The sequence below is a fragment of the Lepisma saccharinum genome, chromosome 9, assembly GCF_977018435.1.
Source record: "Lepisma saccharinum chromosome 9, izLepSacc3.1, whole genome shotgun sequence".
Taxonomy (NCBI): domain Eukaryota; kingdom Metazoa; phylum Arthropoda; class Insecta; order Zygentoma; family Lepismatidae; genus Lepisma; species Lepisma saccharinum.
In genome coordinates this window covers 19,453,430-19,478,385 of record NC_139237.1, presented here as the reverse complement: position 1 = coordinate 19,478,385, position 24,956 = coordinate 19,453,430, and the positions used below count along the sequence as shown (strand labels likewise).

The 24,956-nt window shown below is 38.4% G+C and overlaps 1 protein-coding gene across 1 annotated transcript in view; it reads right to left on the bottom strand.

Annotated features, from left to right (window-relative positions):
* Positions 1-24,956, bottom strand: part of LOC145992595 (pickpocket protein 19-like) — a 1,169,780-nt gene that overhangs the window by 2,460 nt on the left and 1,142,364 nt on the right. The window lies entirely within an intron of this gene.

The following is a 24,956-nucleotide window of genomic DNA, read 5'->3' as shown; positions in this document are numbered from 1 at the left end:
GGAAAATGTATTAAGCATTAATCTAATTTTGTCAGAGCAAGATACTAAAGCATTTTGTTTGCGTAAAGTGTATCTTTAGAATGTTGTGATGGTACTGGCTCAGTCCTGGTGGTAAGAATAGCACTTTTGCGCTTATGAGCAAATCAAATATTCTCATCGCATATGAGCACACATGCTTCTTGTATGAAGCTTTTAATTTAAGGGGGACAAAATACCATGGTCTCGCATAGTAGAGTATGATTTGGGGAAGAATACACTTACATAAAACGGACTGCTACTCATAGTAAAGCCTATGTATGCTTTTCAAGTGGGGACGAAATATCATGATTCGCTGATGTTAGTGTTCAGGAGGACAAAATATATTGATGCAAAACGTCCACCTACTGATAGAGAAGTTCTTCCATAGATGTAAAGGGAATGTGGGTGAAGAAATACCATGGGTGCCCATAGTAGAATGTGCAAAATATACTTATTTACAATGTTCTCGTACTGATAGAGAGGCTTATTAAAGAGAGAAGCCTATCCATATAAAGGGGGGAAAGGAATATCATGGCTCGCGTACTATACAGTGTCCAATGAAAAATTTATCATTAAAAAAGCCCATTGAGTTTCGCCCTCATTGTTTAAACTGAGGGAGGGATTCTACAATTAAGGATAAAGTTTCAATTGTATTTTCACCTAGGGCGACATTTTACTTTTTTTCTTGGAAACTATTATCATGAGGACGTTCTACACTGCGACACCAGAACAGAGCACAATTACGACAATCATGAAAACACTGTGTTTGTATACACACATTTACACACACACACAGCCAACTTCTTTTCAGTTTTTCAACGAGTTAAATAGTCCATGTTTTAAGCTTACACCTCAAGTTTTTCCATCAATTTATTCCATTATTCTATGAGTATCTGCTCAATGAAGCAACATCCCATCAATGTGTAACGAAATACTGGGGATAACCATTTTCACTTTCCGCAACGAGCTAATCATCGTAATTCTTTGCTACGGCAGCGACGCGTCAAGTATCTGAGCGCTCAGCGAGCAACGTGATAGCTCAGATACTTGGTAACCAATTAGGATTGCTCGGAGAGCTCTGCTTATTTGCTTGTTGAGTAAACTTGAACCTTGCTCGTCACAAGTTTAAGCCAGGTTTTTAAGTTTCGATCTAGTGACGTAAAGAGTAAGAAGAGGAAGATTGTGAGAAGACGGCACCTAATGAAAAACTATTTGTGATTAACCCTCCAGTACTCGCGCGGGTGACAATTGTCACCCCGCCCTTTGTTTTCGTTACCGCCAATCAGTGTGGTGGATGGGAGTGCTAGGGGCTTCAGTACCTTCCGCCTACATTTCGAGCTACCTGACAAGTGTGCGTTTGTATGTTGTAGTGAGCAGTGGCCCGTGTTATTGCGCTTGAACATTAGTTGTGTGACACTTGTCCCCCGCGCGATTAACGACGTTATGAATGCACTAAAGCGTCCACGACTGTGTAATAACTCCCTAAAATTGGACGTAATGCTTGGTGAGAGTTCCGATGAGGACGATGTTGTGGAGAATGATAGTGCCGATGGTGGAGATGATCATTTAGATGTCCAGGATGATCTCTTTGACACCGAAGAAGCACATGAGCCACAAAAGGACCAAGTGAAAAATGACGAAAATGACCTGGTGCCAAATGCAGAAGAAGAATCCAGTGATGAAGAGGACATCCCATTTGCAAATTTATACATGGTAAGAGACCAGTTTAGGAATGTAATGAAGTGGAAAACTATCCCCTCAGCCCAGAAATGTACGAACCAGAGCCCACAACATTATTTTGCGGCTCCCAGGAAGCGTCAAAAAGTAGTGAAGCACGCAGTGCACTTCATTGTTTTGTACTTTTTAATGTTATTGGAACTATAGTCACATCAACCAACATTGATATTGACAATATAAAGGAGCATTTTAGCCGAGACAGGGACGCCAAACACACGAATGTTGTTGAAATTCGTGCTTTCATAGGCATTTTGCTACTTGGGCAGTAACAGGATAAGATCTAAGCAGGTGTGGGACAACTCTGCAGGGACTGGTGTGGAAGTCTGTTAGCTTGCCATTAGTGAGAATAGATTTCATTTTCTCATGCGATGTCTTAGTTTTGATGACATCAGAGATCGCCAGCAGTGAAGAGAAATTGAGCACCTATCTGAGAATTCCTAGAACTTGTGGGGAAAAAACCTGTGGTCAACGCCCAATCATTTACAAGTTCAACAATGCTGCAGCTAAACCACCTGCAAGACGATAATTCCTGAAACGTTTGGCGTTGGAACTCATAAAACCTTTGATTGAAAGTCGAATCCAGCTTCCTTTCATCCCAGGCCATTCTTGTAATCGAAGAAACTCCTCAGCCTGAGCGCAGACAACAAGGTAACAGTAGAGGTCGCTGCTATCTGTGTGGGAGGGCGAGAGACAAAAAACCAGAAAACATTGTGAAAAATGTGGATGTCATATCTGTAGTGATCATTGATCATTTGTTTTTACTGAATTGGAATGGGACGAAAGTAATACAACCATTGCAACTGTAAAATATTGCTGACTTCTTAGTATTTTTATGTACAAATGTATTTTTTGTAGTTTAACATTCATTTCAATCTTAATATCCAAAATGTGAAACAAAATTAGGACTTTATAGGCCTAGTTATTACATTGAAATTTTCAACCTACAATATGCGTAAAAAAATATTACGAATAACAAACATTGTTGTGACTATACTATTTCTATATGTAAAATGCAGGGTACGCTTTAGGGATTTCTTTTGCCTTGTAATAAAGGCCAAAAATAGTTAATATATATGTTGATGGATTCTCAATAAAGCTGTCTTTCAGATGAGCAAGGAGTTTTACAATGTTGACCTGAATTAAAAAAAGTTAAGGTAGCCTAAAATTTAAGATATTTTTTCCATGCAAAATTTTGATAAAGAGCGATTTGGTATTTTTTTTCTTTACAACACCTGCTTGATACAAAAATAATTCAAAAACTACTTTAAGTGTCGCTAGAACAAATTGTAAATATAAGAAAACAAAAAAATTCACCATGCTATAATTAGTATTTTCGAAATTAATAAAATACCTTATGGGTCACAACTGTATCCGTGTTATGGGATGCTGTGCGAGTACTCGAGGTTTAACAGCTTGTGATGTAGCGTAATTACAGAGGAAGTTCAAATAAGAAAATTTAATATAGTGTGTTTTAAAAGTGTGTGTGGGAGGGTGAGTGGTTGGGTGGGGGGTGAATGGTTGGGTGGGGGCATGATGTTGCTTGAAGTGAACCTCATTGATGATTGTAACTTCCAATCATCAGCGTTAACCACTAACTTTTCGTTGTTCACTAAAATACAATTTATAGGGAAACAAAATATACCTAAAATCTGAACAAAAACAATTCCCTCTTTTACTATATATGGAATGCAACCAGAGACTACTTCAATACGAGGCAACGGTATTAACCACTAAGCTTACCAACTAACTTTTCGATCGTCTGCGGCATCTTTTTTTACATGTTATAACATGTTTCGAATTGGATGCAGGCACATATCCTCTACACACACAAACACACACACACACAAACGTTTTAGCACACAACAAAGAAACAACATCAAGGTTCAATTAGCCTCTCTACATTCCACATCGCCACGGGGTCTTCGACGGATGATTTTTTTATATTTCATTTGATTTTTTTTACTTCGTTTTTGTGCCACTTTTTGCTAATTTGCGAAGATGGGAATGAGTGATGATACGATGAAATTGATGAATGGACACTTAGAAATATTCATGCTCAGGCCAGGATTGGAACCCAGGACCCCTGGGTTCGTAGTGCGATATGCTAACTACTCTACCACGGGGGACTCTTCGACGGATGTATTCAAAGTCAACAGGCACGTAAAGTGTCTGATGAGTCATCGATACATCAGGTCATCCACGGATGTCTCACGTTCAGCGGAAATTAATACAGGGTGATTCTAAAGGTATAGTACAAACGAAAACCACAGATACCTCCCATGAAATAGAGACAAAAGTTCCCCTTCCACTTTGCCGAGAGATGCCTCCTTGAGGAGCTAGACAACGCCGAAAACGTGTGAAAATGAACTTCACACCTCTGTACAGCCAGTACCAGTGAAGATAGAAAGGCGGAACAAACGAAGTCAAAAGGAACACCAAAGTCGCCCATCCGAAAAACACTAGGCGGCAGCTGCGCAACGCATGCGCATGGGGTTCCACAAAGGAAATAGGAGTGTCCCGCAAGACAAGTGAAGGGAAAGTTTAGCGATCGACAACAGTAGAGAGAAAAGAAGCTATGAAGCATGAAGTAACAATTGCACAGCGGGAAACAAACACCATGAATGAAGACGTGCAGTCGAGAAAAGTAGTGCGGGCTTGCAGAACCACGGGAAGACGACGTAGGATGTAAAAACACACCGAGAATGCAAGCAAAGTGGTCCGTGACACTCGACAGGCAACAGACGCGTACATGGTTCGGGGCAGAAATGGCGGCGCTGACCAGTGCAGCGCAAGGGGAGTCCCCAAAACACAGTGGGGAGACACCGCAGCAAAAACAAAGCACGGTGCAACAAAAGAGAAAGAGGACCGGACGGGGAATGGTACCTGCCAAGGAGACAACAAATGCGGGACGAGGGATTCCCCGTAGCAGCACCGAGGAGATGTCACACAGAGGTCGTGCGCCAGCAGGACAAACACAGCAACTACGGGCACAGGAGGTTATTGCTAATGAAAGGTGCACGTACAGATAGGACCACATACCCCGTACTGACGTTGTAACAAACGTCGTGATGAGGCCCAATCAGCCTCTTAGAAATGAAGCCGGAGGCACATCGCTGGGTTGGAGCGGGCGAAAGGCTGCTGGAGTGTCGTACGGACCCCACCACTCCGTACGGTGGACGACAATAATGGACGAGGTCGGAATGTTTCCATCCCGATCACCAGGTCCACCGTTCCCAGACCTGACGCAGCTGCTTGGTTCCGAGAGCAACCCCAGCCGAACAACTCGAGTCCCTCCTCGGCCGCAGCCTTCCGCTCCGAAACCAAGCGTGGCCTCACACCACCGCAGCCGCACACTGCCGCGTGGGTGTGAGACCGGGCCGAGCAAGGCTGGACAGATAAACTGCGTGGGACAATCGTGTAATGAAGCTACGTGGGGGTATGCACGTCTGTTCAACTGCTGGGTTACCCCACATTGGTGTACACAAACACCACACGATCGTACGTAGTGCTCCCCGTCGACTCGAGCAAGACGGACGAAGTACGTGTTGTGGGTGAATGGTGCAAGAATGAAGGACGCTACATGTGTTCCACGATGACAAGGCCCCAGAGTACATGGCCCCACCTGACGGCAGTGGTCAGGTAGTGAAGAGCACAGGCACGGGTAGCTCAGGAACGTCAGCTGATTGTACCACAGCGCCGTGCGGACGTGTGGGCTGATTGGAAGTGCATTGTCAGGGAGCGTGTCAGTGAAAGAGCCGGTGGTGGTGTGCTTGACGTACGACAATTGAGTACGTTGTTTCGAAGCCGTTGTGACCAGTGTGTGTGTGTGTGCCACCTGTGCACTGCGGTACAGTATTCCATAATTGGCACTATCCTCACTGTACCATGGAACGCTACACATTTGTAGAACTGAGGGACATGCATTTTGTCTACGGCCTTGCAGATGGCAATGGCCGAGCAGCTGCACGCCTTTATCGCGGACGGTATCCGGAGAGGCGACAAGCCGACAGCAGGTTGTTTTCGAACGTGCACCGTACCCTTGGTGAATCGGGTGTGTTACGTGCAGGCCATCATGTCGGTCACCCAAGACATGTGCGCACCGCGGCGGTTGAGGAGGACGTACTTGCTCGCGTGGGCGACACACCGTCCACTAGCACCCGTAGCATTGCAGGTGCAGTGGGAGTATCACAGTCGACAGTGTGGCGTGTCCTTCATGATGATCTGCTGTATCCCTATCATCCACAGCGAGTCCACGCGTTGCAGGCTGGGGATTACCCACGACGTGTGGAATTCTGTCAACGACTGTTGCAGTTTTGTACCGACGATCCCCGTTTTTTGCGACATGTGCTTTTCACGGACGAGGCAACATTCACCCGTGAGGGCATCTTCAATTGCCGAAAAAGCCATGTGTGGGATTATGAAAATCCACATGCAGCAGTCGAGGTGCACCATCAGGCCCAGTTTGCAGTGAATATCTGGGCAGGTATCATCGATGAACAGATTATCGGTCCATACCTGCTGCCACCACGTTTAAATGGCCGCCTCTATCGCACCTTTCTTGCATCAGTCCTTCCAGAGCTGCTAGAAGATGTACCCCTCAACGTGCGACATCGTATGTGGTTTCAATTGGATGGAGAACCTGCACATTTTGATGGCAATGTGCGAACTCTTTTGCACCGTACCTACCCACAGCGCTGGATCGGCAGAGAGGGCCCCGTCCCCTGGCCCGCCCATTCGCCTGACCTCACACCAATGGATTTCTTCTTGTGGGGCCATGTGAAACACTCGTCTACGAGACCCCGGTGCCTGACAAGGAAACATTTGTAGCGCTGATACTTGCAGCATCGGCCGAGGTGTGTACCATGCCAGGGATTTTTGATAGGGTTCGCCAGAATTTCCTGCGACGCTGCAATGCCTGCATTGAATGTGGTGGTCGTCAATTTGAGCAACTTTTGTAACAACGTCAGTCCGGGGTACGACTACGTACTACGTACTATTCCTATCTGTAAGTGCACCTTTGCGTGGCAATAAACCTCCTGTGCCCGTAGTTGCTGTGTTTGTCCTGCTGGCGCACGACCTCTGTGTGACATCCCCTCGGTGCTGCTACGGGGAATCCCTCGTCCCGCATTTGTTGTCTCCTTGACAGGTATCATTCCCCGTCCGGTCCTCTTTCTCTTTTGTTGAACCGTGCTTTGTTCTTACTGCGGTGTCTCCCCACTGTGTTTGGGGACTCCCCACGCGCTGCATGTGTTTGTTTCCCGCTGTGCAATTGTTACTTCATGCTTCATTGCTTCTTTTGTCCCTACCGTTGCCGATCGCTACTCTTTCCCTTCACTTGTCTTGCGGGACACTCCTATTTCCTTTGTGGAACCCCATGCGCATGCGTTGCGCAGCTGCCGCCTAGTGTTTTTCGGATGGGCGACTTTGGTGTTCCTTTTGACTTCGTTTGTTCCGCCTTTCTATCTTCACTGGTACTGGCTGTACAGTGGTGTGAAGTTCATTTTCACACGTTTTCGGCGTTGTCTAGCTCCTCAAGGAGGCATCTCTCGGCAAAGTGGAAGGGGAAGTTCCGTCTCTATTTCATGGGAGGTATCTGTGGTTTTCGTTTGTACTATACCTTTAGAATCACCCTGTATACGTCCTGATGTGTCAGATTTCACACATGTCGTCAAGTTCACTACCACCCAAATTCGCAGTGTCTATTCACTTTTCCTGATACATCGATTGTGTCCTCGTGAGAGAAGATAATATGAAACTGATGAGCATCGCCATATAATCGGGTTAATATTAATACACAAAATCCCCACCATATGTCACAGTCGCCTTAATTAATTAATTAATTGCATTAATTCAACAGAGAGTCTGGGGTATCGGTTTAAAAATGTAAAAAAATAGATTTTCGAAACATTTGCTGGTCTACAATGTCACAATTCTATCTTGGAATTTCAGATGAGCCCTGAACAGAGAGATTCGATATATTTTTCTCTTTGCGGTGAGGTATCTACATAGTTACCTGTATTGCACAAGTCATAATAACTTCACTACTCGGTGTTTTAATATTATTTAATATGTTGACGGTGATTCAGTGAGTTCCCAAAATATTATTTGAAATGATTATATAATAGAGGCGCACTTAGTCAGCTTAAGGGGCCTGAGGAACTTGGCATATATACTTGGTCTCCTTCGAAACGCTGATTAAACTTACTTCCTTGCAAATGGCCGTTTATAGGAGAAAAATCCATCTCATACCTTTCTCTATACTACACCGCATGACGTAAAGTTTTAGAGCGTATATTGCTTACGGTTATGAATCCAGATGCAAGTTTATTATCTTTCAGTCAGTTTATCTCCTATTGTAACACAATAAACAATCAAACTGGGTATTTCATGAACGTTTAACACTGATGTTATTCTTACGAGTGTTATTTAAATATAACTTACTACAAAATATTTTGAAGGGGTTCAAGGGTTATCATACTCAAGGAAGAGCTGAGATAAATTTTTCACGTTGTCCACACATGTTACGTGTTACAGTATATTCTCTATTTTTAGATGTAATGTGACGAGGATATTGCTTTCTCCTTTAACTATTAAAACTTCGAAAGGCCCATAAACTCAGTAGGCGGTTGGGCCAAGAAGGACATATTTTCTCACCAAAAGAGCCAGTAGCCCCTTGTCACCGTTACTTTGGAGAATTTTGTGAAGTTTGACTGTCTTCTGTAGTTAATTTTCTAAGATATTTCTTTGGAGCCAGGTTTCAATTTTCAGTATGTTATGGTTTTGTGATTTACAGTACTCAAAGTAGAATTTCCTAGCTGGTTGGGTGGGGATGTTCAGTCGATTTTGAGAACAGAAGAAACGATCCTTGTAGGGCTATGGATTAACATTGAGGCAATGCAGTGAGTGGGGTATACTTAAATTATTTTTTTCTATGGATGTTTTATGAATAATATTTTAATGGGGGATGCCATCTTTCCCGTGTCCCCCACACTTCAAGTACTGATGATCTATTTAAAAGACAAGTATTTTTTCATGAAAAATTAAGAAATGTATGTTCGATGGTATAATTATAAAAAATTACATCCTCAAAATTATTCTCAATAATATCCAAGTCCACTAATATGCAAATAAACACCTTGTCTCTGTGGCAACAACCTTTTTGGGATCTAGTCATCCCAATCGGCTTTCATAGTGTCATTTTCTGTAAAAGAGTCCCATCGTCGTTTTTATCTATCTCTCAATACTGTAGTTCAACTCTATTTCTTTGACAAGTAAAGTTCAACCTCAAAAAGTGTAAAAGTATATTTACTAAAATATGTAATAATGACTATTAATGTAGTATTAGTAGGCAAATGTGTACAACGTTTCCGTTAAATCTTGGACCCAGCCGAAGGGCTGAAGTCTAACTCACCTAAAAGTCTAAAAAGAAATATTTTTTATAATTTAATCAGTTCTCTAAAACATGATTTCAAAAAAAAATATATATATATATATATATATATATATATATATATATATATATATATATATATGCATGTATATATGTAACCTATTTTACACAAAGTTGTATCAAGCAAAAAATTCAAAAGTTCGTGCACTACATATTTGACCGCAGGAGGTCCCCTTCCTCTCCTCCCCGCACACACACTCCTTACAAGAATAAATCCTGACTGTCCCACTGCATTAAAGTAAAGAAAAAAATCCAATTTTATCTACCTCTCATATATAAGAGACTCGTACCATCAAGATTTACTTTCCATAAGATAGTACACTGACATAATTCGATAACAAAAATGGGAAGACAGGGTATTTTGGGTAAAAGTTAGCTTTTTCTACAACTCAGCAGAATGACGGAGGGCGTATTGTTTGTGCGTCCAAACCATTTACACTCTCGACAATTAATTCGCTGATGAGCCCGAAATATGTCACTTGCGGGGTGTTAGCAAACTGCGCTACGCCACTGGTGTGAGCTCATCAATAGCCAATGTTAAAAAAAATAGCTCCTTAGGGCCGTCGTTGTAGAAATAATAAGGATAATATTTTTTTAATTGAATTCAGAATTAAAGAATAAATACTTGCTGCACAAAAAAATACATATATATTAAAGCACTTGCCATTGCCTTTCATGGACCTTAAACTCTACAAGAGGGAAGATTTAATCGATATAGAAGACTAGAGAAAGTGAATTCGTAGTAACCGATGGCCTTGTCTCTCATTACGATTTACTATGAAGTGAATTTTAGCATATGTACGGATAACATAGAAATCTACATCGACGTAATATAGAAAATGTTCACAATTTTACCCCATACAATATATTCTACCCGAAATACCTAGATATACAGTAATTTTTCTACGCCCAATTCTGAAATTTTATACAGGAATCAGTGTTCGAGATATACTCATATTTCCTACTGCATTTGACCTATTTTAAACGTTTCATTATATCTTCGTAGGATAATTGTAATGACGAAGAGGAATGATTAAATGGATAAGATGTAAAGAAAAACATTATATTTTTCACGCAGGCGACTGTGAAACATACAGCCGACTCCAAGCACTGTGTATGTGAGAGAGAATGATTAAATGATGAAAGAGAAATAGAGGGAAAGAAAGAAATAAAGAGAAATGAAGAAAGAGGAAGAGATAGAAAGAAACATAGATAGAGAGACAGAGAAAGAGAGAGAGAGAGAGAAAGTGCATGAGAGTGAGTATGATTGTATACGTACATATACAGTATGTAACATTCACATTCGTACACACGGATTTGAAAAAAATACTTTAATATCTTAAAGGAAATACACTCGTTTGAAATCATTTCTTTACAATTCAATAACTAATATCATTAGGAACAGAAAATCGTACTCAAATTCTGTATAACCAATGACAATAATAAACTAAATGAAACTGAAACAGAAACATTCCTTTTTTTGCACAAATTTCCTATTCGTACAATTAATAATTTAAGAGAAAAAGTATATTCAGAGCTAATTGACTGACAGTTCTAGCACTTTAATAGTAGAATTGAAACTAGATACAAGCTTTTTCCTTGCTTTTTAATTGACATTAAGGGTTTTTTATTCACTATCGAGGGGTGACGTTATTGTTAATAAATCAAGAGGCACGTGTAGGGTGAAGGGGAGGAGATGTTTCATCGATGACTGATGCGCACGTGTGAGTTTGGAATTAATGGTTTTACATTAGTGTACAAAATATACTTTTATGTATCCCGTTTTAACCCTAAAATAAACCTATTGCTGTTCTTTATATATGCATTAGAGCCGGATACGAGTCATGGCTGCCTCATACACACGTGGGAGTTGGGAATTAATGGTTCTCCATTAGTGTACAAAATATACTATTATGGAGTCCGATTTTACGTAAAACAACATTATTGTTGTACTTTATATATGCGTTTCTGCCGTGTATGAGTCATGGACGATTCAGGCTGACATGGGAGCTTGATTTATTAGTTTTCCATTAGTGTACAATATATACTATTATGGAGTCCGTTTTTTGCCTTTCGCGTCTCCCGTTTATGTTTTTGTTATATGTGTTCCAGCCGGATATGAGTCACGGATGATTTACACAGACGTGGAGCTTGGTTATAAGGGTTTTCCATTAGCGCTCAATATATACTATTATGGAACCCAGTTGAGGCCTATTTTAACCCAAGGAAAACAGTTCTGGCCTATTCTAACGCAGTTTATGCTTTTCTTATACGTGTTACGCCCGATTTGTGCAGTCGGGGAACTTGAAGTTAATGCGTTTTATTCAATAACGAGGAGACGGTTCCGGCCAATTCTAAGCCAATTGATGGCGTCAGTCCAGGTTTGCAGGTGTCGGTGACGTCATGAGCGACCATTTTAGGAGCGGTGCTTGATCATATTAGGTATAATTAAGGATCTGGATTTATCCGGATTCAACTGGACCCGAAGGGATCTGAGGTAGAAGATATTATAACAACAATATATGGTGTTATCCTATGTGTGCTTTAAAGTCGACGAAATTGAACGATGTAGCCTATATGAAAACGAACGTACAGAATGCATGTTATTAAAATTAATTGCTTTTTAAAAAGTCATGAACACCTCTAGTTCAAAACCCCTCTACAAGGTTGCGGACGAATTTCGCACTAGAAAAGAAGAATATTTCCCCCTCCGCTAAACCCGAACCGCAAGGTTTCCCCTCCGGCTGAAGTGGGAAAAAGGGTCTCCATTGTCAGTTCCCGCGGTCCCCCTACTTGAACTTTACGGGATAATAATTTGTAATGGAAGTCATGTTCCGTGAATATTTTAACACGTTTGTATTGATTTTTTGAGGTTCCAATTTTGAATTGTGGAAGTGACTTGGGTAATGTTCTTTCGTAACATTGTATAGACTATTTTACCTAAAGCAAAAGGGATTTATCTGAACTAGGAACAACGCGGGCCAGTATTTACAGATTGAAGCGGCTTCGAACTATTATTTGCTTTCGTTACGGGGTTTCAAACCACAGAGCCTTTGATAATTGCTTTATAAACAGCAATATTCAAGTAAAATTGACCATATTTTTACTCGTAGGGCCAATATTTCACATTTTGTGCTTATTTTTACTCAGAAAACTCTATTTGAAAGATTCAAGCAAGAGTTTGTATTGCAATTTAGACACTCAGAGTGTGTTTCTTCAACTTTAGCTGAAGTTTAGACTTATCTTTACCAAAAAAACGTTATTTATACTTTTCGAGCAACATTTTGTATTAAATGTTGGACTCACAAAGACATTTTTTTTAAACTTTTAACTTATTATTTTAAAAGTTGATTATTATTCAATTTCTTTGACATTAAAGCACACATAGGCTAACGCCATATATTTTGTTATAATTTCTTCTACACCAGATCCCTTCGGGGCCAGTTGAATCCGGATAAATCCAGATCCTTAATTATACCTAATATGATCCAGCACCGCTGCCAAAATGGCAGTTCATGACGTCATCGACACCTGCAAAGCTTGACTGACGCCATCAATTGGCTTAGAATAGGCCGGAACCGTCTCCTCGTTAGTGAATAAAACGCACTAACTTCAAGTTCCCCGACAGCATAAATCGTGCATGACTCATATTCGGGAGTAACACGTATAATAAAAGAACTGCATTAGAATAGGCCGGAACTCTTTTCCTTGGGTCAGAATAGGCCGGAACCGTGTTCCATAATAATATCTATTGAGCACTAATGGAAAACCCTTAAAACCAAGCTCCACGTCTGTGTAAATCATCCGTGACTCATAACCGGCTTAAACACATATAAAAAAAACATAAATGGGAGACGCAAAAGGCCGAAAACGGACTCCATAATAGTATATACTGTACACGAATAGAAAACCTTTAAAATCAAGCTCCCACGTCAGGAAGAATTGTCCATGACTCATATACGGCTGTATCGCGTATATAAAGTACGACAATAGTGTTAGGTTAGGGTAAAAACGGACTCCATAATATTATATTTTGTACATTAATGGAAAACCATTAATTCCAAACTCTCACTAGTGCATGAGGCACCCATGACTCATATCCGGCTCTAACGCATATTCTTCTTCTTCCATTAGCGTCACAACCCTTTGTGGGTTTTAGCTTTCTCAGACAAATCATTCCAATCTTTCCTCTTCTTTGCCCTTTCTTTCCAATTTCTAACTTTGAGAATCTTTAAATCTTCGCATACATCTTCAATCCATCTCATCCTAGGTCTTCCAATTGGTCGCCTTCCCATAGGTTTCCATTCTAGTATACGTTTTATAGTTCTCATGTTATCTATTCTTTGTATGTGGCCTAACCACTTAATTCTTTGACTTTTGATATATCGTATAATGTCTGCACCATTGATTAATTTTTCTAGTTCCACATTATTTCTTATTCTCCATACATCATATTCTATCTGTACCGGTCCAAAGATCTTCCTTTAAATTTGTCTCTCAAATATACTTAATTTGTTTCTATCTTTCTGTGTTAGGGTCCAGGTTTCAGCAGCATATGTAATCACTGCTCTTATCATAGTAAGATATATCTTCATTTTTGTATTTCGTTTCAGAAGTTTCGATTTTAGCAGGGATACATTTGCATAATAGGCCTTTCTTTATTCTTTCGTCTATTTCAGATTATATTTTATTGTTTTCATTAAGTGTAGATCCAAGGTATGTAAAGCTACTAACACATTCAAAAGAGTAATTATTTATTAATATTGATCCGTTATTATTCATGTTTGTTGTATTAATATTCATGTATTTAGTTTTCTTTTCATTGATTTGGAGTCCTACTCTTCCTCTACTAGACTTATAAACGTTTCTGAAAGAGTTTTCTTAGTTCTTGATACAATAGCTACATCATCAGCTTATGCTGTGACTTGTTTTAGTCTAGTACTGATATTTCCTCTCACATCTAATATTTTAATCACCGAGTACAAAATTAATTAAATAATGTTGCTGAAAGAGGATCTCCTTGGCGGACTCCTGTCATGACATCGAAAAAGTCCAATCTTGCATTTTCAATCTTAACTGAAGCTCTAGAAATTTGAATTGTCATTCGGATTAATCTTACTAATTTATTTGGTATTCCAATTCCTTGTAACCTTTGTAATATTGTTGGTCTATATATTGAGTCGAAGGCTTGTTTGAAATCAATAAACAGAACATGCAAATCTATATCATATTCATAGCATTTCTCGAATATCAAACGCATCTCTGTAGTACTTCTGTTATTCCTAAATCCACTTTGATACTCCCCTATAATATCTTCGGCATAATCAGTTAGTCTGATGTTAATTATTGCTGCAAGTATTTTATATAGGTTATTTAGTAGTGATATGCCTCTATAATTTTCACAGACTGTTTTATCTCATTTTTTAAGTATAGGGCACACTAGTGCTATGTTCCAATCTTTTGGCATTTGTTCTCGATTCCATATATTAATTATAAGTTTATATATTCTACGGTACATTTCTTTTCCAGCTGCTTGTATAATTTCACTGTTCATATTGTCATTTCCTGGTGCTTTCATCTTTTTAAAGTTTTTAATTACTGTCTCCACTTCTTCGTATGTTGGTGCATCAACTAATATGTTTTCATTATCCTGCTGATTCATCGTATTCCAGTAGGGCACTTCTAAATCCTGGTTGTGTTGAGCTCCCTGGAAATGTTCTTTCCATCTATTCATTATTTCTGCTTGTTCAGTTAGGATTTGACCATCTTTTGATTTTAAGTTTCTAGTTATTGGTTTATACTCTTGTGTTATAACTTTCTTGGTTCGATAGAATTTTCTATATTCTTTTTTGGTGTTTAGTTCTTGTAACATTTCTATTTGTGTTTTTCTGCCTGGCGTTTCTTTTCTCTACACATTTTCTTAGCATGCTTTTTCAGATTTTCATATTTTTCGCTATTTGATCTTGTAGTTCTATTAAGATAACTATTTCTAGCTTCATTTTTTGCTTTAACCGCCTTTTTACATTCTTCGTAATACCAATCTTAAAATTTTTCATATGCTTTGGTTCCTAAAACATGATTAGCAGTATGATGTTTCTTAAATTATCCCACTCGACTTCTACATCATCTTCTTCTCCTGCCTCATCGAGTTTCGTTTGTATTTCTTGTCTGTATGTATTTTGTATAGATGATTTCTTCAATTTTTCTATTTTCCATTTCTTAGTTTTCTTGTATATTCCATCATTAACCATGCTAATCCTTTGTCTTATTTTAGTTCTAACAAGATAGTGATCCGTATCACAACTAGGTCCTCTATATGTTTTGACATCAATTATTAATGTAGCTCTCCTCTTATTGATCAGTACATGATCAATTTGATTACATCGTTGTTCACCGGGTATTTTCCAAGTCCCTTTGTGGATTTTTTTATGCTTAAATCTGGAGCTACTGATATCAAGGTTTTGTAATTGTGCTAGTTGTATCAGCCTTTCTCCATTGTCACTTGTTTCTTTGTGTAGGGAAAATCTGCCTGATACTCCACTGCTGCTGGATTCATTACCTATTATTGCATTAAAATCCCCCAGTAGAATTAATGCATCATGTTTTGGTACTCTATCACATACATCTGACAGTTCACTATAGAAATGTTCAATTTCTTCTTTGTTTGTGTCTTCAGTTGGTGCATATATACATATAAAGGTCACGCATATATAAAGTACAAAATAGGGTTAGGTTAGGGTAAAAACGGAATACATAATAGTATCTTTTGTGCACTAATGTAAAACCATTATTTCCAAACTCACACGTGCGCATGAGTCATCAATCACTCATCTCCTCCCCCTCCCCTTACACGTGCCTCTTGATTAATTAACAATAACGTCAACGTCTCGTTTCAATTATACTTTTCATGCGTATCATTTGGCTTTAACTTCTGCTTCACACCTGTTCTTAATAGAATTAACAACTTTCCAACATGTTTTAGAGCTTATTTTATTCCACTCGGCTTGCACAAAAGTTTTCAACTCTTGTTCGGATGTCACGCCTGATTTAGAGACCCGTCCCTTCAATATTGCCCATAAATGCTCAATGGTATTTATGTCTGGACATTGAGCTGGTGTTTGTAGTAGTTTGGGTACATTCCATAGCAGCTAATTAATGTTAACTCACGTCTTATGCTTACTGTCATTGTCTTGTTAGAATCTGTAGATAGGCGACATGCCCCATTTTTTGGGTACTCTGCTTTAAATTGTTCTTCAATATGTAAATATATACATATGCATCCATGATACCTTCAATACACTGGATGGTACCAACACCTTTGGACGACATACAGCCCCTAATCATTAATGACCCACCTCTGTGTTTAACTGTTGGAACTGTGTTAATATGATCATTGTCTTTATTTTATTTTCTCCAGACCCTTTTTATGACATCTGACCCGTATATATTAATCTTGGACTCGTCTGTCCATATGACACTATCCCAAATTTCCTGGTCCTTGTGGATATGCACTTTCGCGTATGAAAGTCTATTTCTGCGATTCAGATTATCTACATACGGCCTCTTAGTGGTGTATTAGCTTCGTTCTGGACCATTTATTTGCTATTTATTCATTTCACCCCGATGTCAGCTAATTTTCCAAGTGAAAAATATCTAAAAAATCCAAAAGTTACCATTTTTATAGTGTAAATTATAAGGTACTATACATAACTAACTTAGTAGGTAATATATATTTTACATGTTATTCCTTTACTTTAAGTTATTGATTTATCTTTGACTTGTATTGTGTCCCAACCGTTGCACAAAGAAACAATTATTTTCTCCTTTAACTGTCAGAGTTCCCCTCAACTCCACTAGAATATTAAAAGGTGTATTACCTTCTTCTTTTGTTTTAAATAATTTATTTCTCAAAATTTACAAATTCATAGAAATTAAAGAGAGCAGTGTCACACCTGTCCAACCCGAGATTCAAAATTGTTAACTTATAGCTAGAAATCTGTGAAACTATTTTAAGGGTAGTTATATTTAATCAACAATATTCAGTTCCATCTTTCATTGCACAGAAACTGTAAGAGAATTGTTGCTTAACTATCAGTAGAATAGTTCACTTGAACGGCCGGAAGGTTCACCGTTTCTTTAATTACTATCCCGTTTTTCTTATTTTTCCTCAAAATTTTGTAACATTTTTAAGATGACATATTAAAATATACAAAATACGTATAATTTATTAACGTGCAAATTTCATGTTATACCTCTGGAAAAGAGGGAAGAGTCAATTTCACCCCTGTAATGTTTCATTTATGCGTGCAGCAATATGAGCGTTAGGTTGAGGTTCCTGTGTAAACGTGTATTTAGTCTGATTTGATTTTGATTTGATTTATTTTACTTCGCTTCTTGTACCACTTTTGGCTAATTTACGAAGATGGCGATATGATGAAATTTATGAATAGACATCACAAACGTCCATGCCCAGGCCAGGATTCGAATACGGGGCACCTGGCGTCGCAGCGCGATGTGCTAACCACTCCGTCACGAGGGCTGACTAAAAGTGTCTTTAGCATGATCCCACTTGCCACAGTTTACATGTCGTTATGCAGGTAGTCGTTTCGGACTGGGAAGGACGTCTCCGAACATGAAATATCAAGTAGAAGTCTCTCGTACAGGAATGTTGCGTATTCGGGAGTGTTCAGTTATTTATGATTGAAATTTTTATTTGTAATGAAAATGTATCAAAAGCCACCTGAACACTTTGATTATAATACTTAAAGCACAAAAAATAATATAAATTTAAAATACGATCCCATTCTAAAATAATTAAATTTTACATGTAATTTATAAGAGGGGTCAAATGACTCCTTTTCGTTGTTGTAGGTGTTATCACATACTTCGCCGTTCTAGTTTTAATATAAAAATTGAAGTATGTGTGTGCCACCCGTGACAATAGAATTCTCCATTTTGTCATACTGCTAACGTTTGTTTTACTTACCAAGTATATCCTGCCATCCAGAAAGAAGCCTTCTATTGTAACGTTGTTCTGGCCGCTTCGTAAGCATTATCACAAATACATTACTAAAACAAAATTATATATTTTATTCAGTGTAATAAAATGAATTAAAATATTATTTATTATTTAACAGAATTATCATGCATATGGTCAGTGCAGTAACAAAATATCGCGGTTATTTTAACGAGATTAATAAGCGGGGCAGGCATTGTGGTTAGATACAAAATCTTCAGACGTACTATACAAATTTAAACAACAATACTATTAATTATTTCACTCTGAGAATGTATATATATATATTATTATTATTTTTGCTTCTTCTTGACCTAAGTACGCTCACGTCTTTTGAAATAGTCCAGGGTTGAGGCAACATCGTTCTCTATGGATAATATTGCTAGTTCTGACAATCTATCTTGTGACATTATCCTCCGGACCTAGGTTATTAATATTTTAAAACTGGGAAAGAATCTTTCAGCGAATTTAGGGGGTATAGAATTAATTAGAAAGACTCAGCAAAATACAAATTTTTAGATACACCTCACCTCAGAAAGTTAGCCTTTCTGTACATTTTATACACTTAAGAAACAAACTTAAAGAAACGTTATTATGCAGTTTTTCACAAAGTGTTGACTGTTAAGGTTTCTTAGTGATTAAGAGTAAATTATTTTTAATTTCGAACCAAAAAGTGATATTTGGAAAATTGTATTTTTCAATCGTTGTCATTCTTTTATATGTTGCAGTAGGTCATGAGAAATTAATATTGTGCAATTTGGAGACTATGAAAAAATTTCCCTCTTCTGTAGAAAATATGAAATTTCAAGATCAGACCGACCATTTCTCATGAAATGTGAAACATGTTGCTTTGGTTGCCATAACACTCTGAACTTCAGTTTTCATATTATTTTAGGAAAAACTTTTTGCTTATAAACTTTCCCTTGTTTTAGTGGGGCATTACTGCTGTAAATTGTTAGGCGCAATCAAATAAGTGCAAAAATACAGTTCTTGTCTGATAGCCTTCCTGTACATGAAGTTGGCTTATATACAACAAAGCTCTACCAAACTCTCTGTACAGTGGCGTAAAAAGGATTTTCGAAAGAGTGTTGGTGGTGGTGGTTTACCTATACATTTTTGTAGTAGCCAGACATCATTTTGCCATTTAGCACAGCATGATGTGCCAACTACTCCCCCATGGAGGTCCAATCCTAGAGCTTCCTGAATTGAAATAGGTTTATTTTGGGAATCTCGGACAGTGTAGGGCAAAGAAGGGTAAAGTGGCCAGTGCGGGTAAAGTGACCGTGTGAGTTTTTTTCGCTGTGTAGCGCTTCCGCCACGCGGGAACCGGGCGAAACAGTCGCCACGAATCCTGTCAGTGTTGTCTGTTACTTTGAAGCGGGAGGCTGCACGTTTCTAGATTTGAACTTATTTTATTGTTTTTTCGCAAGTCTGATTTTAGATAAGTTGTACAAATTGTTAATTATAGCTTAATAATAGTAAGTGTTATAATTATATGCTCTTGTGCTGTTTGATCAGCGAGAAATAACCTTTTAAATGTTGTGTGTTTGAAAACGCTAAGTTATGAAGGTTAGACGTAAGAGCACAGTTTTTGTAAAGGCGTCATTCTGATCAAAGTGGTCACGAAACAGACAGACTCGAAAGGCAATGAAGGATGGAGTAGATGTTTAAAATGTAAGAAGTGGGAACATGAAGAGTGCGCTGGTTGTGACGAAGAAGATGTTGAGTTTGATTGCGAATTTGGCAAATAGGCCTACGTTTAATTCTTATTAATACACTATTGATTACGAATTACAATTTTCTTTATTTTGTAAAGATTTCATACTTAAGATAATACTTCAAAAACATAATACTTATTCTTAATGTGTATTACTTCAGTTTGTGTTGATTAAATACACACTCAGAATCAATGTGATTTGTTCACTTACCTATGCAGGTAAAATGGGAAGGGGCTGGCAACTTTAATCAACCTAGGCGGGCAAAGTGGCCAATACGTACTTTTTCAATAAAAGTAACGTGTACATTTCTAAACAACAAGAATTAAAAATAAATAAATATAAATTAGAAGTAAAGTTATTATACTTAATATTGGTCTATGTTTCTAGAACCTTGCTGATTAAAAGGTATGATAAGAATTCACACTGTTCTTTATCAAGATATAAAGGGCCTAAAACAGGCTGAAACTACATTTTGGCCACTGTACCCTTCCTTCCCTAAAGTGTTACCAATACTGACTTTTGCAAGAAAGGTCAATTTTCTTTGATACGTTACCCCCACACCACCTATACGGCTTCATGGCGTAGTGCTAAGCACAGGGAAGCACTTTACCTTTTTTTTACAATAATACAGAATCATTTGCAAACAACGAACTCTTATCGCATGAATTCCATACATATATGTGTGTGTATGTACACGGTGACGTACACCCTATGGGCAGTGTTAAGGTCAAAACAACTTCTTTGGCCCAGTAAATAGAATATCAAAGGCAGGAAAGGATGATAAAATGATGCCTGGCTACTTAAAAAACATGTGTAGGTAAACCAGCACCACAGTTCTATCGAAAGTCTTTGGATCACCACTGTATATACAGTTTGGTAGAGTTTTCTTTTTAAGCACACTTCATTCGCAGGAAGGCTAATTTTGAGATGGACCTTACATTTTAAAGTGGAATCCAAAAAATGTGTACCTCCAACTTGAATTTTTACATCGAGGAGAAGCTACCACTACGCTATCCATGATAGAAAAAAAGAGAATTTTTTCACAATATGTCAAGGCATGGATTGTTCCATTTGGAACAAGAAAAGAGAAGACAAAGGGCGGTTCCACTTTCTGAGAGATGAGGAAGTGTGACAATTTATATTGAAATTCCCTAATATTTTATTTTTTCTCTCAAAAATAGGACGAAGTCTAAATTTTTTTTTAATATCCTTGTCTTAGTACATATTCAAATATAAGATGGCATACTTAGTTTATTTCTTGCTTGATGCTGATTTGATATAAATCTAATTTTAAAGTAACGGATGTTTCCATTTTTGAGTACTCAAAAGGTTATATCTGCTAACAACATTAATATCCAAGTAAAGTGTCATGTCAGCTTGTTCAAATAGTGAGCTTCAATGCCCAGTAAACAAATCTTTGGGACACTGTACTTTTACCGAGATATTAAGGGCCGAAAACAGGCAGAAACTACATTTTGACACGTCTGTGTATTGAGCCTAACAATGGAAAGTAACAATGCCCCACCAAAACAAGTGAAAGTTTATAAGCAAGGTAGTTTATACTAAAACTATATGAAAACAGAAGTTCGGGGTGTTATTGCTTTCCAAAGATACAGCAGTCCGAACTTACCCATGTTTCATTTTTCATGAAAAATGGTAGGTCTGACATTGGACTTTGATATTTTCTACAGGAGATGGAAAATTTTTCAATGGTCTCAATATTGCAAATATTTATTTATCATTACCTAGATCAACACTTAAAATAATGAAGCGAATCAGAAAATACAACTATATCACTTTTATGAAATTTCATAATCTCTTAATAGCATACAATGTTCTACAAACCTTTAATACTAAAATTCGTAATCAACCTTGTGTTCGTGTGTAAGAAATTGTCCTAAGGCTTTAAACATGTCTATCGTTCTGAACACAAAAAATACGACCCGTTTGCTATGTGCCTATTTTAGCTGTGTGGGTTCAGAAGTTTCTAACGCTCTTTCTGCGTTTCCTTAAAACCTTAGCATGAAAAATATTTACAGATTCGATAAAATTGATTATTTTGTTCCTAACCCATTTATATCGACGTTGCTTCTGAAATACTAAGTATTTAATATATTCATTCAAATTGTAAGGTTCAACTAAAATTTAAAGGCAGAATAAAAATATTATAGAATGTTGCAGTTTTAATACGAAGACAAGATAGTATTTTCCATATATTTTTCTCACTTCTAAACTTCTTATATTTTTTGAATAAACCCCACGGGATGCGAGACCCATTCAGGCATTCAGTCATAAGACCCCAGGCTGTCACCCTCTTCTCACAGACCTTGTTACACAACTGCATGATAGCCCCAGTTTTTGAGGTACACCATACATAATTGATAACTATATTAGGATTGTGTGTATTACTATTGCCTCTTAGAATATTGAGGAAAATGTTTTGTGGGGGATGAAAATTAAATTTCTTTGGATTGGGCAACCATTATTCAGTGTCAACAATGAGTATAAAATTGGCATGGAAATGTGGATAGTAGGATTGAAGATTAAATTTCAATGGCGGATAGAATTGGCAAGGGATTTTGGTAGTAAGGGAGGGTTTGAACATTATTTATGGAAGGGACTATATTTCTAGATTTGGGTAAACACGTTTTTGACACCGAAAATGTAAAAAGTGAAGCTGAAAAAAGTAAATTTCACGAAATCCTATGTTATAACACCTCATTAGATTAACATTCTTGTATTTCTGCAAAGAATTGATGTAACGCTGTCTTCTAGTTTTGCTCGCAATAGTGAATTATAAAAATGTTTGTTTGGTGTTGTGATGACGTGTTGGTGGAAAAAAAATATACCATTGTGCATTACAGAGATCTAAAAAAAAATTCTCAATATTGATTAATCATATCACTTGTTAAAATATAATGCTTGTTTTTTTGTATACTGTTTACTGTGCAGGTGCATATTTTGGATCATGCAGTTCTACAAGCAATGTTGTTGTATTATAATTCCCAAATACCATGGAGTAAAATATAGAGCCAAATTTTTGTTTTAAAAACCCCCTTTTTTTTCAAGTCATCACTTTACCGTGAAAACATCTTGTTTATTGAGAAACATTTACTGGTGTCGCAACTTCGGGTATATTTTACAACAAATATTTTCATTTCATCGCATTTTATATTAATCTTCTGCAACTGTTGTGGAAGGTGAAATCGATAGTGTTCCCGTACGTAGAAAATATGATGGATACAATACAAAGATAGAGTACAATACAAGACAAAGACGTACGAACACAAACGAAAAATATAAGAAGGTCAGATGGAAGACATAAGCTCCAAATCAATCTGCACTCTGGCATGCGCATCCTGTGTCCGGCGTAGGGATCGAAGTCCTTCCACCGATGTCCGTATTGGCTGGATTAGTGTTGGGTTCAGAAAGGTAATGAGGAGTCTATGTAATACTTCTAGGTTGTCGGCTCTCTGCATTGTCTGTCACGAGAAGAAGGCCTGTGATTTGCTGGGAGAAGGAGCGGCCAATATATCGCTGGTAAATGGCTAATGTTGTTGAATGGTGCTCGGCTGTGACATCGAAGTTTGTTTAATGGCGTTGAACGCAAAGTCGCTGGTGGTTGAATGGAAGCAGTTGAAGATGTTTCTTCTTCTCCTTGTTGTTGTGGCCCTGGTGGACTGCTTGGAGCCTGGAGCACGGGAAGCCTGGAGAGAACGTAGATATAGGGGGAAACCCCTGTAATTCGATGTGTGTGACCCGGCAAAGGAATTGCATACAGCCGGGATACCGGGTGATCGGTTTGGGCATTCTGTAATGTTGTGCCCTCTTGCACATTTAACACATCTGGGTGACAGATAGCAAGAACGCCGTCTATGGCCAAGAATTTGACAGCGATGTCATTGTAGAAAATTTTGTGGCAGTAGATTTTCCACCTGGATTTTGAATCCAGAAATGGAGCCGAGATCAGATGAGGGTCGTGCCTCCTCGTGCGTCAATTGTGGGCGTCGTATAGTAACAACGACCAGTGGTAATGAAATTTTTGGATATTCTTGACCAGTCTGGGACGACGAATTTGGAGTTGGAAGTCGCTGAGGGAGACGTCGAATTGTGTCTACGTGAAAACCGACCGAGTGCCTGTAAGGCATGAATGATTTGTTCGTCAGTTTAGAGGAACGTGACAAATGACTACCTTACTGTAGCACTTTACTGCTGATCCTACTGCCATATCGGCAGGGCGGCATTCTTCCTCTTAGTATTGAAGACGAAACCAAACTTTGTTTAAGTCAAAAATAGTCTTGAACTTTACCTTAAGTTGTTTACTCAAACAGACGAACATGGGCGGCCTATGCAATGACAGCGTATTGAATACCGTTGACAAAAATTTGGCCGAAAGTGTTTTTCGGTGCAGAATGGAGTGTAATCATTTCGACGAAAACCATATGGGTTGGCGAACAACTTGTTTTCGGAGGTTCACTCCAGGACGGTGATTATCTGCAACGTTTCGACCTTAACTCGGGCGTTGTACAGCGAGACGAGTGAGACATCCTGTCTCATCAGGTCCGAGGTTGGGAATGAATAAAACCCTAATTCGCAGCATAATTATATATGGGAGTAAAACATGGACATTCAATCAAAGCGCAGCTGAAATAGTGGACTTGTTTGAACGGAAATCTGAGGAAAATATTTGGGCCAATAAAAGTGCAAGGTATGTGAAAAATTAGAACCAATCATTAAATACCTGAACTTTACAAAGATGTTACCATTTCAGCTCATTTAAGAGCTAAAAGGTTAGAATGGCCAGGACACATAATCAGGATGGATGACAGCCGAATTACCAAGAAGGTGACATAAGGAAGTTTTGGAGGGAAAAGATCAGTGGTGAGACCCAGAAGCATATGGGAAGAAGTTGTTGAAGCAGATGCAGTACAACTACTTAGAACTAGAATTTGGAAGAGAGCAGACTTGGATAGGACAGGATGGAAGAGGAAGATTGGGGAGGCCTTGCACCAAATAC